Genomic DNA, 20,510 nt, shown 5'->3' on the forward strand with positions numbered 1-20,510 from the left:
TGCCAGACTAACTGTTAAAAGCATTTTCAGCCAACACATTCCTTACCCCTGCTGATTTTTCTCCTGGGGGCTGAGGAAATTTGGCTCAGTGGATGGTTCTTTTTATAGGCATGAAAAACTGAACTGTTCTTGTTCAGTTATCATATTCAGAAACGGCCTATACCTTGTGCATAATGGAATACAGCTATACCAAACATTTATAAGCTTCATTAAAGTAAATCTTTATTTGTTCTATTTATAGTGCAGATCTAAAAGAATACAGAGCATTTAATAACATGCACCAAGATTCCTTGCTTGAACTGGCATTCAAACGTAGAATTTGTGTGCATTTGTGCACCTGTGTTTTAGTTATTATTGTGGGTTTTGTTGGATTTTTCTAAGCTGGTAAAAAATGGTTATGCAGCGAGCTAGGGATGAGCACACATGAAATACTTAAAAGGCTTCTTGGAAGTTTCTGTATTTTTTAAAAAAATTCATTTTTCTAACCCATGGCAACTAAATATCCCTATCTTACCATTGTTTTAATTTTTTTATCATGAACAACATTTTTTTTCTCTTGCATGATGTTTTTACTTTAAAGTCTCTTATGTTATTAAAGTGTGCATGCACCCACCTGCCTACTCAAGTAGGTGCTCATTTGCTGAAATATCTTCTGTTGTGATTCTCATCAGCTAAAAAAGATAAAGGAGCAGTCACTGATCATGATAGCTTCTTGGTTTTGGTTTGGTAGTAAATTCTGATTCAACTTTTTAAATCTTGCTTGATGGTTCATACACCTAGGGCATTCTAGTCTCCCCCACAACTTGTGAAAACCTTTTGAAGAAATAAAGCCTAGCCATACCCATGTGTCTGTGGCTTTCATATCAGCCTCATTGAAAGTTTATTGAGATGGTCACTTTACACTTTTCTAGCCAAAAACAGTCTTTGAAGCATCTTTTGCTTCAGTTACTTTTCAGAGAAAGGAAATTAAATGTGAAAAGAGATTTAATGCAGGCACTAACATAGGACTTCCCTGCCTCCCCAAAGGAGTTCTCTCTTATGAGCAAAACTAATTTCCATTCCCATTGCTGGTGTTTTTGCTCAAAAGAACTGTCACTATGTTGTTATTCTTTAGAATTTTCACAGTCCCTGGAGCTTTCTTTGTCAATCAATCCATGTTTTAAACAATCCTGCTGATGCTCTGTGACTTCTACTTATCAAAATATTTGTAAATACCTCCCACCTGTCTCATATTTGAAGACCTCCCTGTTAATATTTGTGGACTCTAAGCAATTTGGGAAAGGGACAACATTCCTTTTTTGTGTGTGCAATGTCTCATGGAGAGGGATGGAATTTCTGCCTTGTGAAATTTAAATAAAAGTTTGGGCATGAATAAAGAATGCTGCACTGAACATTATTCCCATAATATAAATTATATCAATATATAGACATACACACATATATAATGTACTTGCTTACTTATATATTTTAAGATAATTGCTTTGAATAGAAGTCACCATTATTTCTTTCAATGCTTAATGTTGTCTCTGAATACTATACTAGAATAAAAGAGAAAACAAAGCCCATATTACCATTAAATGGGTCTTCACCATATAGATAAAAACATCTTTGTGTGTGTGTGTGTGTGTGTATGGTAGGCTTCTCTTTTATCTGCAGGGTTTTGGTTGGTTGGCTGGTTTGTTGGCTATTTTTGTCGTTACGTTCTTGGTGTTTCTGGGTTCTTTGTTTTTTTCAACCAGACAGTCACATTTTATCTTTTTAGTAAATGCATTTTCTTTTTCAGAAAACTGAGAAGAAATACATCCCTAGTAGTTAATGGGTGTTATCATTTCAGTTTTACAGATAACAGATTTTCTTCTGAATATCCACAATGTGATCTTCGCTTTATTTGTCTACCTTGTGAACATCTCCTAAATTTGGACATAGTTGATAGACATTTCCAGTATCTTGACTAGGATGAGATTTCCACCCACTTAGACACAAATTCATCTTGTTTCTGAAAACGTAATGAAAAGGTGCTTTGTGTGATTGAGCTGTGAAGAAAAAAACAAAACAAAACAAAACAACCAACCAACCAAACAAACAAACAAAAAACCAAAAAAAAACCCCAAAAACCAAACAAACAGAACACCCCCCCAAACCATTATTATTTAGGCTTATTCATTATTTTTTGGAGAAAGAAGTGGAAAAGTGGGGGAAAGGTGTCTTCAGTTAGAGTGAAAAGATGTGTACAAGAACATATATTTCAGATAAAGAGATGAAGAGATGTTCTTCACCATTTACAGTTTATCTCTAGCGAATACTTCTACAATGCAATTGGGAATTGCAAAACCGTGGAGAAAACTCTCATGTGATTTTAGCAGAAACTCAATTTTTAAGACTATGTTACCCTTCTTCTATTATTCTGTTTCCATTTTAAAAACTGAAAGGGTGTTGATAATATAATTTCTGCTTGTGAGATAGTTTCAAAACCCCTAGCTTTTCAAGATTACAAAAATGTTTATATTCATAGTAGTCCAAATTCCAGAGAAAGAGAGAAAGTCACACTTTGAAGAAAATATTTTTATTTTGCTAGAAAAAGTTTCTTCTTAATTACAAAACAAAATTTGATCTGTATAGAATATGGAGGAAAACCTAGAGATGGGTGATCTTGAGAACCCAACTTAAATTCATGTTCTTAAAATGAGCTGCATAGAGAATGCTTCTATGACTACACCTTAATACAGATGCCAGAAGGATCACTTTAGACTGGTATTCTAGCTGTAAAAAGAGACCTCGGATCCTGGCCCTGAAAGAGCTGCTCACTGAAGATAGTTCATTTCAGGTGATGTGTGGGCCCAGTCCCAGAAATTTTTCCTTTCTGGTGTTTTCTGTTGCTGAGAATGTGAAAGCAGAACTCAGCTGAGATGGCAAGGATCGTATAGAGTTAGAAACAGGGAAAATAAGAAAAAAAAGAAAAAGGCTTCAAAAGATTAAAAATTGTGAAGTAAGAGAACCAGTTAAAACGTTTCTCTGGTAAATACATGGGAAAAAATAGGGCAGTTTGGGGTTCTTTAAAAAAAATCAAGGGCATAATTACAAACTATTTCAACCAGCACAAAGTTAGGATGGTCATAACAGATCAGCTGGACTGTATTGACAAATTGTGCAAAACAGAAAAGTGCTGAAAATTTGAGCTGTGGAGATGACTATCATAAAATAAACTTTGTTAAGTCATGTAATAAATGATGATGAATAGATATTTCAAAAAATCCCATGACTTGGTAATATAAAAATGGCTTCCTTACAAATATTTCTGGAAAAGGCAGACATGTTGAGTTGCTGAAAAGCAGGAATGAAAAGCTAGCACTGAGGAGACAGCATGTTTAACATATTTTAAATTCAGTGTTCACAAAATAAGTCAGTTTTGATTAGCTGACTAGCAGTATTAAGGACATAGTGGTAAAACAGGAAAAAAGCAGTTTAGAGAGTGCTTATGTAAGTTAGATATTTTCAAATCAGTTCTGACTTGTGAAATTCACAATAGAGTTTCTAAAAAAATACATCCATTTTCTTTTAAAAACTGTAGAGGAAAGGAAACTGTTCTAGAAGACTAGAACAAAAGAAGCTTTGTGCCTATACTAGAGGCAAGTACATAAGGAATTCAGGCAGCTATTATCATTCAGTGGAATAATTTTCGAGCAGTTAGATGTTGAGAAAGAAACAATAACCGGTTTAGTTTCTTTTCAGAAATATATATAATCAAAATATTTTTTGTTATAATTTTCAATCTAAACTAAAGACCTGTAAAGACTTATAAAACTTTATTACCTGTGAAGTAGGAGATGTCTCAGAAAGAGACATAAGAAAATCAAAGTATTTCAGATGGGAGAAGAAAACAAGAAAATTTGTTCTTGGGCTGCTGTCAATTGCCAAACAAGATGTGCTTAGTAGGATCCAGAAGCTTTTCTAGGTCATTAATACTATTTGATATCTTAATTGGCAACTAGGATAAAGGCATAGGAAGTATTCTTGTTAATTTTCAGACAATCCCATCTGTTATGGACTTCCTCCATGTTGGATATTGAAATTTAAATATAAAATGATCTAGAAAATTTGGAGACATGGTTGAAAAAGTAGGTCGCAGTCTATGAAGGTAAAATGCAAAAAATCCATATTTAGGTGAAAAAATCAGCTACATAAAACCAAGATGAGAAATGGCTTGTCAGGTGTAATCCTGCAAAAACAGATGTGATTAAAATCAACAAAAAAAAGAGCACTGATCAATATTGTCATAAAGTTATAAGAAGGGTAAATAACAAGCTAGGAAATAAAAGTGGGTTTGTAATATGTGGAAACCTCCTGTTCTGTTAGGTAATGGTATATCCTGCACAGATAGTCTTCACTGAGTTTTGGACACCACATTCTGAGAATTCAATCCACTGGCAGAGTTTGGAAAAGAGGACTTAAAATTAGCAGATGATTAGAAAACAGTATCTATACAGAAGTACTGACTAGAAAGCATTATTCAGGCAGAAATACTGAAGAAACTAAAGATTCCTTATCTCCTCTGAATGAGACATGGTCACAGACATGACATCTGCAAGAGAATTTAAAAAGGAAGCCTAATAATTCTTCCCAATATCTGGAGAAACAGGTATTTTGTTCGTATTTTGGAAAAAAATACATCTTTTGCTATCAATTTTAAGTTTAAAAGAAAAGTATAGTCACATTTAGTATATAAAATGTAAATAAGACACTTCTCTTTTGTATTATTGATTTCTATTGTCAATTGCCATAAGAATGTTTTTACATAATTCAAGTATCAAATAATCTTATACCTTATTATCTTGAAGACATAAATGCTATTGTCAAGAGAACACTTAGAAAAGTAATCAGATACCACAAATGCTCATCTGAGGTTCTGCATAAGTTAAGAACCTCTGAAAAACTTTAGGAAATGCTGATGAATTCCAGAGCAGAACACTTGCCATTTTATGTTGGCCATTGTCATTCAATATTAAGAGCTTTTAATGAAAGAATCTTTTCTACGTGTAAAAACACACGTAAACATTCTAAACTACCATTACATTGAACATATATAAAAAAAAGCTAGTTTTTCTTAGATAAGAATGATAAAGCATTCCATTATTCAACAAGTTTTAGGTCTATTTTACAAATTATCCTTATAATGGGCTAAATGTTATAAAAGTAAATAGGTAATTGTTATTTTTGCGTCTTTCAGAAGCTAGATGTGCTACTCCATTTTCAATTTACCTTTTCTATTTGTGACAGTCCAAAGTCATAGCATTAATAGGTGACTAATGACACCCAGTTATGGCATCTGCCTTATTTTGGGATGATCATGTAGTCATTGTAATGTTTATCCATTTTGGCTAAACAGGACAGTAAATGTTTGTCTCTCCCAGAAAACAATCCAATTAAACTGTCCACTGAGTCTAGCTGCATTTGTACACCAAAATAATCCAGAGGTAGTTTTTGAGGTTTGAAAAACTGAGTCCGTCTTGTAGCTCAAGGTAAACCCTTAGATGTAGGTATAAGTGTATATTCAATATCACACAGAGAACTATTTTCATGAATAAAAACATGCAGTCACCGAAAATGCTATCTATGTTCTTCTGAGACTGCTAATATAAAAAACAAAAAAACCAAACCAACAAAAAACAACAAAAAAAAGGTATTAGTAAATGTTATGAATTATGTTCAATATTACCCTAACTAGGGCAAAGCATCTGGTTCTTTTCCCTCATTCTAACTCATGGTGCACAAACATAAATCCGTGGGTACGTACTGGGAATGGTGCAAAACCCAAAGTATGAGTTCTGAGAAGAGCGTCCAGACACATTATAGCAAAGATCAAACAAATGAACATTATTCACATCTGTACTGGGTGTACATGGCAAAGTCTTGGTAGCAGGTGGTCCAGGCAACAAGCTTTTTTATCTTATTTTGTTCCTCTGTCCTGCTGAGGATAGGAAGTGAGAAAGGTTGGGCAAGCATCTGCTTATTGGCAAAGGTGCCACCACACCACCATTTCACCCCTGCTAAATTTCCTTCTGGAAACAGATCCTAATGGATCATGACAACTAAGAGTTTTACAGTCTTAAACCCATCTGTTTTTCCTGGTTTTCTATAAGTATTTAAATCTTTTTTGCTTGTAATTGTAATACATAATTTATTTCCACAGTGTTTTGCTTCATTTCCTTAATAAATGATCTCTCTTTAAAATGAAAAGAAAAATGGCAATAAGTTTGTGTAGTCTCATGCCAATTGAAAGGCTATGCTATAATAGGAGCAGAACTAGGGACAAAATAGATGCAATCCCAAGAGAAGAACAGGACTGAAAATAGGAAATGGATATAAAATTAATCCTTTCTCTTTTTTCTCATGATGCTATCTTATTGATAATTTCTCATGCCATTCATCAATAACCAAAGCAGAGCACAAACAACTTTGTTACTTGCAGTGGTTGTATTCAATCTACTAAAACAATGTATTGTGAATATTTTTAAACATTTTATTTGATGTTTACTGATGATACTGGCAGTTGTGATCAACAATAAAGAACAAGAAGTCTAATTAATAAAACGTTGATATATCTACACGGAAAATACCAAATCTTCTGTCATGTTATCACCAGTTTCACTACGTTTAGCTGCTGAAGTGTGAAATTCCATAATGTTCGTTTTAAAGGCTACCTTTCAACTGCTGGCTGAACAGAGATTGTTTTCAAAGGAACTGATTCCCATGGAGGGTAAATGATTGAATTTTCTGATGGACTGAAATACAAGGTGGGAGTAAACCATCTCTAACCTCCAGGGATCTCTTATGGTAGAGCTGGAATATCAAGAAATCTTGTTCTCATATAGACATTAATTACATAAAAATTAATGGAACATATTGGGGTTTTTTTTGTGAATTTGTTGTTTGTTACTCGAGTACAGTGAATCTGAAGTGATATTTCTTCTTTTCTTATCAAAGAATGCCTTCTCATGGTAAAAATACATGTATTGGGGTCTAGCTGAGATGGAATTAAATTTCATTAGCAGTCCCCATACTTCTGTGCTATATTCAGGTAGGTAGAATGGTTTTGTTAACACACCAGTATTTTGTATACTGCTGAACAGTGCCAGCACAACTCTGACATTGCCTCTCACTAATAGTCTGGGGGTGGGAAAAATCTTGGGAAGGGACACAAGCAGGACATCTGACCCAAACTGACCACGGGGATTTCCATAGTGTGTGATGACTGCTCGGAGAAAGGGGAAGGAATAGGTGCATTCATTATTATGATGTCTGTCTGAAAGATAATTGCTATGCATACTGAAGTCTTACTTTCTGGGAAGTGACTGGACATCACCTGCTGATGGGAATTAGAGAATAAATCTTTTCATTTGCTTCTGCAAGCAACCTTTGGTTTTGCTTTATTAAATTACGTTTATCTTGACCCATGAGTTTCTTTCCATTTTATTTTCTCTCCCCTCCTCCATCCTTCTGGGGAGGAGAGTGACAGAGCAGTTTGGTGAGCACCTAAGATCTAGCCAAGGTCAACTCATCACGCTGCATTTTTAACTTTTTTGTAATAATTGTTAAGCCTTTTTTCCCTTGTCAGACTTAACAGTGAGTTGAAACACAGCTGATGGTTTTACAGCCAAGCACATAGATAAAGCAGAGATCTCTGCATTTGTGTAATTAATTCAACACAGATAACTTTGAGTGCCCTAAAAACAGACTTTAAACTGATAAATTTGAAAATTTAGTTTGACAGCCTTATTTCTGCTACGGGCAAGGGCAGTTTAAGTCATGACAGAGATAAGGGATGAAAAACCACTTGAATTGACTTGACATAAGCGATAAGTGCATTTGCTGGAATGTTCATTTCTGATGCCATCATCATTAAGTAGGTTTTGATCACTGTAAAGGCATGCTCACTGAATGAGAATAAATACTTGTTAATAAGATACCACAAAAATACACAACAATATGCCATAACAGACAAAAAAAGTGTGTCCTCAAAAATGTTAGGTATATGAAGTAGCTCAGAAAAAATATTTCTTGACAATACCAGCAGCAGATTTTTGTTATTCTAGTCTTTGTTTATTTTTAAACAAAATCAAACCAGAGATGTTTTACACTGTAGCTTCCTCCACTCTGGAAATGCTAAGAGGAAAATACTATTGGCAGTATTAAAAAAAACAACTGTCTCTTTCAGTTTTTCTAGTAGTTAGTCATCATAATAATGCAACCACCGTGGTTTCCTTTGATTTTATTTTAATGTAGCAGTTTGTGCCTCTCCCTGATTATTCCAGAATTACGTGAACGATTATACAAAATTCTGATGATAGCTTCTGCAGGGCTAGCACATGTTATTCAGAGAAAGCATATTCAATCACAATAAATTTATGCTTCAATCTAGGATTTGAAGGGAGAGAGAACAGGGTCATTATTCTGATACAAAATCTCGAATGTCTAGAATATAAATTAATGGCTTAACAGGTCAAGAAGACTCATTCCATGAAAAAGGCAAAATGTTTTGGCCAGATATTTAGTAGAAATGTAAATTCCTTATTTGTAAAATAAAATTCATATTCTTTCAGTTTAAAAATATCCTTGTATATATTTTGTATATTTTTGTAATAACTTCACCAAATTTTTTGTGTAAGTTTGAATTTAGCAACTATCAAAACAGGGTTAAAGGCAGTAAATATTAATATCATTATCCAGTAATAAGATTTTTACACTTATATTCATTTCTTAACACTGATGTCCTACTTTAACATTGAATCCTTACAAAAACATCTTTTGGGCATTCTTCGACACTATGTACATGTATTTATTTAGAAGTGTATCTGTGAGCACAGTTCAAGAATTTGTTTAAAGCTACAGCATAAAACCTTTACTTGAGATACTCTGGGCTATCCTCTGGTTAGATGCACAATAACATGATCATTGCAGTTCTACTTGTTTCTGATTAATATAAAAGTTCCCTCCCCACAAAATCCCCTAGATGTATAGGAGTAATATTTTATGTTTGATGCATTTGCAAAGAACTCTTGACCTCTGCAAGTTGTAAAAACTATCTCCTTGGTTTCAATATGTTGTTGGAACTTTTCAGTTTTATTTCAAGGAAAGTTCACCTTTCACCAAAATTTCCTCTTCAATGGCTTTATGATAGAGACACCTAACATTCTGATTGGATTCTGTTCATTATTTGTACTTGAATAAGACGAGTCACAAGTGCAAATAAGTGGCATGATATAGAAGCTCACTGATGCACAAATTATTCATTTAACGTTAATTTAAGCTTACAAATACAAATTAATAATGCTAAATTTAAATGTAAAGTGATATTAGAGGACTCAATTGGCAGTATAATATTCTCTAAAGGAATATATTAATATGATGATAAATTACAGTATAATATTCTTCTTTCTAATTCTCTTTTGTACTTGGCACTGTTGATGCCAGACCTTGAGTCCTGTGTTCAGATTTGGACCTCTCACTAGAAGAAAGACACTGAGGTGCTGGAGTGTACCCAAAGGAGGTCGCCAAAGCTGGTGGAGCTGAAGAGACTGCCACAGAAGTGGTGGAGTCACTAGCCCTGGAAGTATTGAAAATATTTGTGGATGAGGCCCTTAAGGTCACGGTTTTAGGGGTGGACTTGGAAGTGTCAGGTTTATGTCTGGACTTGGTGATCTTAAGGTTTTTTTTCTGCAATAAATGATATCTAAATTCAGTGAGTCTACTCCTACTTAACCTAACATCTTAAACTGCATTCTGGAAAACTTATTTTAGTTAATATATACTTTCAAACAGGTTATATTTCCACCTGGATTATGTTACTCTTAAGGTTTTCAACTTTCTTTTCCTAGTATTTAGAAATTTTCCTTACTTATCCTCTAGTGTTACAGACCTTGATCTTTTTTCCCATCTGAATACATATTTTCTTAAATTATGCTGTCACTCTCACAGGTAGGTCCTGCTGTGAGATTCTGTTCAACCTCATTTCAGATCTTTGTGCATAACTTGGGTTTAATTGGCCCTCTAACTGAAAGTGGCGGATAAAGTTTAATCACATTTTGTAAATTCATTTACAATGGTAATCAAAAGCACATTACCCAAACATTCTGCTCTTACCTTGCTTGCAGGTTAGTGTTGAAATGAACAAGTATTTGCCAGTAATTTTGTGCTATTGTTATTTTTTTAGTTTAGGGCTACCTGAAATTTATTGCGTTCAAAGAAGCATCTAACAGGCTGGTGCCTTCCTTTCTCCTCTGATGCTCCCTAACTGTTTTGTTTTTTTCCCAAAGTGTAATTAAAAAAACAAACGAAAAGAAAAAGGATAAATTATGATTCTTCTTCATCATGTGAATAATATTTTTCAATGGTATCTCTGCCAAGATACCTCGTTTGAAAAGTGAATTTTTCTGAGTCTGTCTGCTGCTGAAATCCATTAGGCAACAAAATTGTCCTCTTAAGATTTCAGGATAGTTTTTAAGCTGGTTTCACAAATTAATAACTTAAGATAGATTTGGTCAGTTTGAGAACAGTTCCATTCATACCTTCCATTACTTGTGTTCCTTCTCTTTAGGTTGATTTTTGGCAACTATATAATAAATTATAGAAATGAAAAGAATCTTGGAGGTCTCATTGCAATATATTTGATTGGTTAGCCACTGAAAATATTAATTCAAACAGAGATTCTGCTTAATACTCTCACTCTATAGCTGCTGCATTTTTTTATAATCATATTAATCAAATTTGAGTCATTTCCCCACATGCATTTCTAGTGCTATTTCAGTAGTTGTAGAGCATTTCCTTTCTTCCCAGTGCCACTCCAAAAAGGCACGATCCTTCCACAGATGCAGTGACATACCTGCCATGCAGATGCCTTCATCTTTGCAACATCTCAGTTCCACCTTCCTCCCCCCACCATCTTCATCTTCTCTTTGCATATTTCCTTCATGGTAATAAAAAAGAATAAAAATCCAACACTGTTGCTGTCATCATCAAGGAAAACATAGATTAATTGGTGTAATCTATCATTTGCTTTATGACACCTCCAGCTGGTTGCAGAGGAAATACATTTACATTCCCACAGTCAAGGTCAATTTACTTCTCCAAGACAGGGCAATTCACAACCTTTTCTGATCATTCTTTGTTTGCAATTAATTCATTGAACTGCATCATTTGCCCCATCATGGTGTTATTTCTTCTCTCTTGTAATCTGGGTGAAAAGGTTTCTGTAGAGAAGAAAGAAGATTTCATCCCCAGAAAATTCATCCTAGAACCATAGAGTGTCCTTAGAATATTTTTTCTAAGTTGAAGTAGGCCAAAGGGCAATGCAATCTTGTAAACTGGTCTTATAAACTCTTCCTATCAGACACTAATGTAACACATCTCATTTATCTCTGTGTAAGTGATTTATACTTGAATTTTGTTATATTCTAGATGTTATTCTAGCAAAGCAGACTCATGCAGGCTCTGGCTGTCTCTGTCCATATATAGTCACAATCTGTAAAACTTGGGAAAGTAATGATTATGTGACATTCAGAATAGTAAGACTAACTGTACATGAAAGTTTGTTTTTTATCTGCTGCCCTTAGCCTAGAATACTTCAGAATGTGAGCTCAATCCACGAGATGAGAACTTGTGGCTTGTTTCTGCAGAGGAAGGAGACAGAAAATGCTCCAGGCTGTCTGACATGAGTTTTATATTTTGGTTTTAAAACAGCATATGGACTAACATTTCTGAAACATAATTTCACAGACTTTTAAAAAAGTTCTTGAATTCTAACAAAATTTGAAGATAACAGTTCTCTTGCTTTGCAATTTTGAATGTCTTTAGTCATCACCAAGTAAATATGTGTTAGTATTTTCCCTTTCCTAAACAGCATAATTAGCATAGCTGGCTGTTATGAGCCTCATTCATTTAGTACAGTCATTCTAAAAGGCTGTTGTGACGTTCCTGGCAAACTGCTATTCAGCAAATTTAACAATTAAAATATACTGTATGTTTTTTCCAAAGCACTTTGCAAAGAACATAATGAAAACACTTCTTCACAGAAAAAAGTTGTCAGACTAGTATGTGTCAGACCAGCTGAAGAAGCTGAAACTTGTGTGATATGGCGTTCAATAAGAGTTGAGAAGAAAATTTGATTTTTAGAGGTATTCAGCAGTGAGCTAAGAACAGAACACTGGATTTCAACAGCTTTTATGTCCAGCCCATATATCAACCTTGGCACTTCTCTGATACAGGGGAAAATAACTTCCTTGGCTCAGATTAATTCTAGGGAGCTGAAATGCTGCTAGTTATCTGTGTATGTGCAATGACTATAATTTCTTTCAAAGAGAATGGAAAAAAACATGAATTGTAAATAACAGAAAGATATAGAAAAGTCCAACTGAAACTGGGTTTTAAAATCAGTGAACTCTTTTGGGATTGCACTTTTAAACCATGCAATTTGAGAGTAAAAATGATGGTGTAAGTTCTCCACATTGTGCTGATACCCTTTCACAGGACAAATATAAACACACCAAACTAAGTAATAAGTAATTTAGTAATTTACAGGTACTTATACAGATAAATTAAATTTTTTAGAGAAATGTTTTCCCCACATTTTTAGTATTGATGGTGGTATATAAAATGCTAAATCCATGCCTGTAGAAACATGTACTTACAGAAGCAAACACTATTACTCTATATGAAATCAGCATGTAACTCTGGGAGAAAACACAATACTCTAATGTTTAATGAACCAACCTTATTATTGAACAAACTCTTTCTATTCTGGCCTCTGGGCATAATATTATGCAATTTATTATAAAACAAATCCAGATTGCTTTACTTGTCTGCTTCAGTGGATAATTCCTTACTGTGAATAACAAAGGTATGGAGTGCAAAATCAAAATTACATACTAATGGGCTTTTTCTCAAATTAAGGCACATCGTATTTCTCAGATGTAGAATAAGAATGCAGTAATAAAGCTATAACTCCCCAACTGATTGAAATAAATAACACATAAATGATGCATAAGTAGAGAAGAAGCAGGTGGATTGCAGTTATGCATGCAGTGTAGTGAAATGTTAGGACTGGCAACGACTTATTCATATTCTATGTTTGTCCTCTGTGGAATTTGGATCAATTTAATTCTATAGAATAAAATTCGTTTATACACAGCACCTATGAGTCCCTTGAAGTTAACTTTTAATGACTGGCAGCATGATGCTTTCTGCTAGAAGCTGCCTTGAAGAAATATTCTCCACGTCCATAGAAGTGGAGTTCATTTCTCTGCAGGCGTTCAGTCCACTGCTCTCTGCTGTACAGCACAATTATGTACATAACATAACATGGATTCTTTGAATGGAGGAAAAGCCACGCAGAGCACGCCAGTTATTAATTTTCAGCTGTGCATATACTACATATTTGCAGGCTGAAAGTGGAAAGTTCTCATGTAGTGTACTGAATGGCAATGGGAAAACATACGTTTGCTTTAAAAATACACACTTTTTAAGATAAGCCATTTTAGGAGCATTATTTGTATGCATATTTTAATCCATTGTAAATATTTATCTTTATAACTGCTAAAACAAACTAATTAATTATCCCTAAGCAATTGTGGAGAATACCCTGACTTTAATAATGCTTAATAGAGTTTTATTATACTTCCATATATTAATTGTACATACATTTAATTAAAAAAAAAAAAAAATCCCTGTTTCTTTGCATCGAGTTGATGCATCTGCTTGTTGATTTCTTTTCTCAATCACCAGCACAGAACTGGTTACAATGAGTGGTGATATGTCACTTTGTACAGGAGTAAACAGTATGAGAAAGGGACTTCTGATTCACAAGCCTAAATTTTGGGAAACTGACACTTTTGTCCGGGATCATGGATGAAGTTTGCGTATAGAAGCACATACTTAAAGACTTTTATTTCAGAGATTTCTTGGACAACATTTGCCACCTTAACTCAGCCATCTAGATCCAGACTAGCAGTGCTAGACAGTCTTTATAGACAGTCTTTACAAACACAAAGAAGAAAGTTTCAGGATGTCTAAAGTAGTATTGAATGTAACTGATGTTATTATACTTTTATGTGCCAGATAGGATGAAACTATTTATTTCAAAGATTGCTCCTCTTGTTCTCAATTTTTGCTTCATGGTGTAGTGGAAGAGCGTTATGCAAGAGGAAAAAAATAAAAAGTTCTAAATCCATAAAATTAGAATAAGTGTTATGTTTCAGGGAAATATAATATTTCCTATAATTTTAAAAATTTCTGAACTAGTTCTGACAAAATGGAATTCGTTTTTGTAAACTTCAGTCTGCCTTTGGAAAAAAAAAGTTTGAACAAACTCCAAGATCAAAGCTTCAAAAGTTATAATTGCAGCTGGTCAAATACCTAAACTCTTGTTGAATTTCCAAGTCTATTCCTCTGAACAGCTCAGAGAGGATAGGTAACACAGACTGGGGGTTATGAATAGAATCCTAGATCATATGGCATTATCAGATTGGAGAAGCATTAAAATATCTTTCTGTCTTTCTTCCCCAGTGATACACTGATTAAAAAAAATAAAATACATAATTGTAATATTGACAATAATATCAAAGTACTATGAAATTAAAAACAAAGCTCAATAAAACTTTTGAACATAAACACTATCAGATTTGAAAACAGTAAAAATAGACCAAAATGCACAAGACACACAATTACCTTTGGCTAAATCAAATTTTAGAAGCAGAAAAATGAATTTTTTTAATGATGTCATGTCATTTATTTTCCATCTATAAGTTCTGTTGATTTGCTATTTTCCTTGCATTTTGGATAAAGAAACCAAACAATGTAATTTCACTAACTCATTTCTCATAGGGAACTTAACACTTTGAACTTTTATAAAAGGGTCAATATAAAAATAGATTATTTTAAAGTTGATAAATTATATTAAATTTTTTATTTTAAATATTTTGAAAATCTTTATGCCCTTCTCTCTAAAATTAATTTAAATAACATTGCTTAAAAATGTCAATAGAGAGAATGATCTTGGCAAATCGATTACTTGTGGTAAGTTCACCAGTTGCTTTCTATATTAAGCTTTTCAAGCACTTTTCAAAGGCAATGAGACACATCCAGCTGCTAATTGATTAAGGAAAAAGATAAAATATATCTGTGGAAATTGAAGAGGAAAACAACCCCATTAAAACTATGAGGATTTTAGTTTGGCTGCAAGGCATGGAAAACATTCTACAAATCAGCCCTCCAGTGCTTCAGTTCTTGTTGACTCCAAACTGCTAGGTGAACAGTATTGAAATGTATTTTTCTTAACTGATCAAAGTTATCCCATGTTGGGAGAAGTTTCACATTTGAAAATTAGATTTCACACACAGATTCTGAATGATTAAATTGATTAGATTGTGAAAAAGCCACTCAAGGGAAATACCATGACCATCATTTGACCCTCTTTGTAATGACGCTACACAGAACTCATTTCAGAGAAAAGACTCTGCTAGATGACTATGTAGGTCTTTTATGCTATTAATTTCAGGTATTTTATAAACTCTGCTGTATTGGCTAGCAATCCAACCATTATTAATTCAAACATATGAGGATTTATTAATCTATCCAATATCTTTGTATAAACACCATTTCCCAAAGATGTGTACAATAGAAATGTAATCATTTATATAATGTCAAATAAACCCCCTTAATTCTTATGCTGTGAAGATGGTAAATATTAAAGGCAATTTTAAACTTGGAATTACAGTGGGTAAGAGTGCATTATCACACAACACTAAAGGTCAAAATCTTCCCAGAATACTTGAAGTTAAAAAATTTGTTGGAATTTGAGCTGTGTCCAACAAGGATGAAACAGATGTTTTGACTTCACTACTCACTTGAAGTTCCAAAAGTACATATTAGCCTTGAGTTTTTAAGTCACCGTCTAAATTCTGTCTTGCTATCCCTGTAGTTTTAATAGCTTGCTGTTGTTTTACCACAGTAGGCAGCTCAGTCCCACACAGGCTCCTCTATCCCAGACAAATCCAGTACACAGCCTTACATAACATACCCACTTCCCCTCAACTCTCACTCTCTTTTTTTTAGAAACAATCTTGATGATGGAGCGACAATGTCAGTGAACAGGGGAAAGGCGCAGATATAATTTATCTGGACTTCTGTAAAGCCTTTGAAACAGTCCTCCACAACTTCCTTCTCTCTCATCAGTCCAGACCAGGACCGTGTTATGTAATATCTTAACTAAGGACATAAACGAAGGCACTGAGTTCACCCTCAGCAAATTCACAGATTACTTCAAACTGAGTGATTCAGCTGACACACCTGAAGGATGGCATACCATCCAGAGAGACCTGGACACGTTCAAGAAGTAGGACAAGGAAATCTCATGTGGTTCAACAAGACCAAGTGCAAGGTGCTGCCCCTGGGTCAGGGCAGTATTAGTAGACGCTGAGGATGAGCAGATTGAGCCCTGCAGAGAAGGATTTGAGCATGATAGTAATAGTGATACCTGAAGTCTCTATGCAAACTTATCAATATATCTGATGAAAATTCATTTTCTTTTCCTACAAATACACCGTCATGAGAAGGTGAAATGTATATTCAGATTTCATTACAAAGACTAATTTTCTTACTCACTACATTCCTTACAACGCCTAAGAGGAGTTAAACAGAAGTATTGCATCCTTTACTTCCTTCTTGAAAACGGTAATTCAATATTTATGTTTTGTGGTTAATGCTTACATTCTTTTTTTCTGGAATGGTTTTTTTTCTACCTATAAGAATTAAAAGAAAGAAAAAACAATATCAGCTGCAGAAAGCAGCTACCTTTATATCCCTGGTCTTAAGTTTGAAGCTCTTATCAGATCTCAATTTGTTTCTAACAGATGTAGGATTATGTTACATTGCACTTATTGATTTAACAAGTTTTAAATGCAAGTAATGCTTGGTACATGACATTGCAAAGGCACTGGCTAATCTTGATGAAAGGTGATAAAAAATTCTCCTTGTATTGGATCAAAATTATGTATAGTGACACTTCCATACGGTTTTAAGTTTCTTTGTATTACTTGTAAAAATTTAATGATGTTGATGATATTACAGATGGGATCATTACAGCCAGCTGAGCACAGGCAGATTAATGTTTAGGTCTTGAACATCTATTGTCACAAGTGTCCTCCTGGTGTGAAAGGCAGACATACCTTGACCTGGGACAGTTTAGCCTAGAGAAGGCTTAGAGGGGAGCTCATCAATATATATAAATATCTGAAGAGAGGGTGAAAGAGGATGAGGTCAGGCTCATTTCAGTGCTCCTCAGTGACAGGCAGAAATGTCCAATATAAATATCCGGAAACATTTACTGTGAGTGACAGCACAGGTTGCCCAGAGGGGTTATGGAGTGTTCATCAATAACTGGAGTTATTCAAATTTTATCTGCATGTGGTCCTGGGTAACAACTGGCTCTAGGGAGACCTGCATGATGAGGGGATAGACCAGATGACCACCAGAGGTCTCTTCCATGCTGTGATTCTGTGAGATTCTATGAAAACCTCAGTATTTCAAGTAAAGATAAGAAATGGCTAAGTGTGACAAAGAAATACCTAAACTTGGAGCATTAATTAAAAAAAATCTAACAGTATAGAGTGATAGTAGCAAGAGAGAAAACTAAAAAACTGTCCTAAAGTACTCCCAAGATTATTTTGCTATATGCTGGAAATAATTGTAAAGAGGACTTGTGCAAAAAATTCCCATACATTGGTATAAAAACACCTATCGCAATAAATAAATTTTGAAACTATATCTTGAGAGAATAAATTATTTTGTTTCTCTTAATGATTATCTTATTTCTTTAAAATCATTTAAATTTGACAGTACTTGACATTTTAATTCTAAATTCCTTAAACCTACTGGATTTGGCAGAAAGGAAAATAAATTGGTTTCTGTTTAATCATAAAGCATAATTTCTATGTTTAAAGTTTTAGTGAAATAATAATAGTTGTGAGCTACAATAAAGAATAGTAATACATGCATAATAAAGAATAGTAATACATGCTTGGCACATACACTTTCCTGGGGAAAGGTCTACAGTTCCATTATTTGTGGGGTTATTAACATTTTTTTTCCTGGTTATTATTTTGCTTTGTTTGCTTCATTGTTGTGGGGTTTTTTTTGTTGTTGTTGTTTGGTTTTTTTGGGTTTTTCGCGGGGGGTTTGGGGGTTTTTTTGTTTGTTTCTTAGTGTTTTTTTTTTTTAAAGTTTTTTTTTTTTAGGTTTTTATTTTGGTTTTGTTTTGTTTTGTTTTTTTGGTGGGTTTTTTTGGGTGTGGTTTGTTTGTTTGTTTGCTTTTCTTCTTGTTTTTTTTTTCTATGCCAGGCAGTGTTTTAAAAATATTACATATATTTTATGATGTAATCATTGTATATTGACTAGCTACTCCATGAATAAAGAAGAAGCCTTTTCTTGAACATCAGGAGATATTTTTTCTATATTATTACAAAATAAGGCTACTTCTATTATACTGTAATGCATCCAAATACAAGGCAATAATATAATGCCAGGAATTTTCATTTCTGTGAGTTGAAGACAAAAAAATGTCCTGAAAATAGTAACTAAAACAGGATAACAAAATTCTAGAAAACTTTTCTTTACATTTTAGCATTTTACTTCACTAAGTCATCCATGTTTCCTTATTATGCCACATCCTTGCAATAAAATTTTCCCTTTCCTCCTGCACCTTTTTCCTTTTCATTTGTTGCTGCATTTACTTCCAGGTGTTTTTACAAGAAAATAAGCTTATATTTTATCTCTTCTAATAAATTTTTAACGGGGTTAATTTTGATCAGATTTTACAGAAATATAGGAAATTTAATATATGCTATATTTTATGATATCAAAAAAAGGACTAAGTAAAGTAGAATGACCTTTTTCACTGTATTTGCAGAAATAAAGGCTAAGCATTATGTCAAACCACACTGAGCACCAGGAACCCTGCAGGGTAGGGCATCATTACAGACATCAAAGCCACAGGAAAAGTCTAATCACTTGTTGTACCATAGATGTTAGGAGTGCATCCAGCCCCAAGACTAGCAGGGAATCTAAACAAGGGAAGTTGGTGATTTTAACTTCATGACCAGCAAAGCAGATTTGCTTTTCTCAGAATTCATCACTAGTATATGGTACTGAAACACCATCTTAGTTCTGCCAGTCTTAGATACACAGTTTCTTTTCCATTCTAAGTCAGTCAACATGTTAAACTTTCCACAAGTAGCTAAACTGAAAAACCAAAGCAAGGCAAAATAGAATCAGATTTTCAGTACTGAATAATATATTCACTTTAGTTTTGGCAGCTGATGTATCTAATGAGAACTCACTTTTGTTTTCCACTTTTCACAGCTTCTTCAAAAACTATTTACTGCAAACCTTATTCAGACTCTTCACAGCATTATTTTTGGCCATCAAAAAAAGCAATGTGATCTGTCAAAAAAAACAAGGATTATGTGGTATGAACTCTACGTTGCTTATTTTCATCAGTTTTCAATCCTCCATATACATTTTTAAACACATCTTGATATATTTGCTTTAGGTCAGCAAGAAAAAGAGGAAAGTTACACTTCCACAGCATTGCTGGTTTGAAGCTCTCCAATCTTCCAAAGCTGTTCACAACAGGGCAAAAATGCACAAAGAATAGAATTCTAATAAGTAGTACACCATTGGTACAGCATTAACTGATAATGGCTTCATATACCTTAAACTTTACAATTGTGCAAATCAGGGAAACCTATTTCTTGGTGACATTTCATTATCAATCAAGTCACATATCAAATAAACACTAAGAAAAAATGAAGCCTAAAACTTGCAGTTTCTACTGCTGATAATACTTCTAAAAACTTTAAAGTAGTTTCTGTCTTCTCACCAATTATAAGTAATGTTGGTCATAAGGTTTATTCTGAAAAAGCTTTCATACAATGTAAAAAAAAATATTTTAAGGTTAGGTTCAGCCTTTCATGTTTAAGACAATATTAAAAAAAAAAACCCCAACTCTATTTCTGAAGAATAAAAATGCACAGCTATGGTCTTAAAAAGGGTTTGATATGGCCATGTAGAAAGTGTCAGTAATGACTCAATTCTCACAAACTCATTTCTATAGCATACATAATAATAAAATAGAGAAACAATTAGAAAAAACAACCCAACACCATGAACTGTGACTCACTAACTTAATATCTGTTTTAGAGGATTAGAATATGTTAGAAATAATTAAAGGTATTATACAATGCTATTTGAAACTTCTGTATGCAGCATTTAGAAAATGAGTCGTGATCTGAAATGACAAGTTCCCAGATGGTATAGCAGAACATATTGACCAGCCAGATGAATAGAAACAGGTTTGAAGCATGAAAGAGGAGGTTTATGTGGAATAATAATCCTTATTATAAATTATTTTCATGGGATTGTGCATGAATTTGACAGTGTCCATACAGGAATAGATATTATTGTCA

The sequence above is a fragment of the Sturnus vulgaris genome, chromosome 3 (assembly GCF_052056855.1).
Source record: "Sturnus vulgaris isolate bStuVul1 chromosome 3, bStuVul1.hap1, whole genome shotgun sequence".
Classification (NCBI taxonomy): Eukaryota; Metazoa; Chordata; class Aves; order Passeriformes; family Sturnidae; genus Sturnus; species Sturnus vulgaris.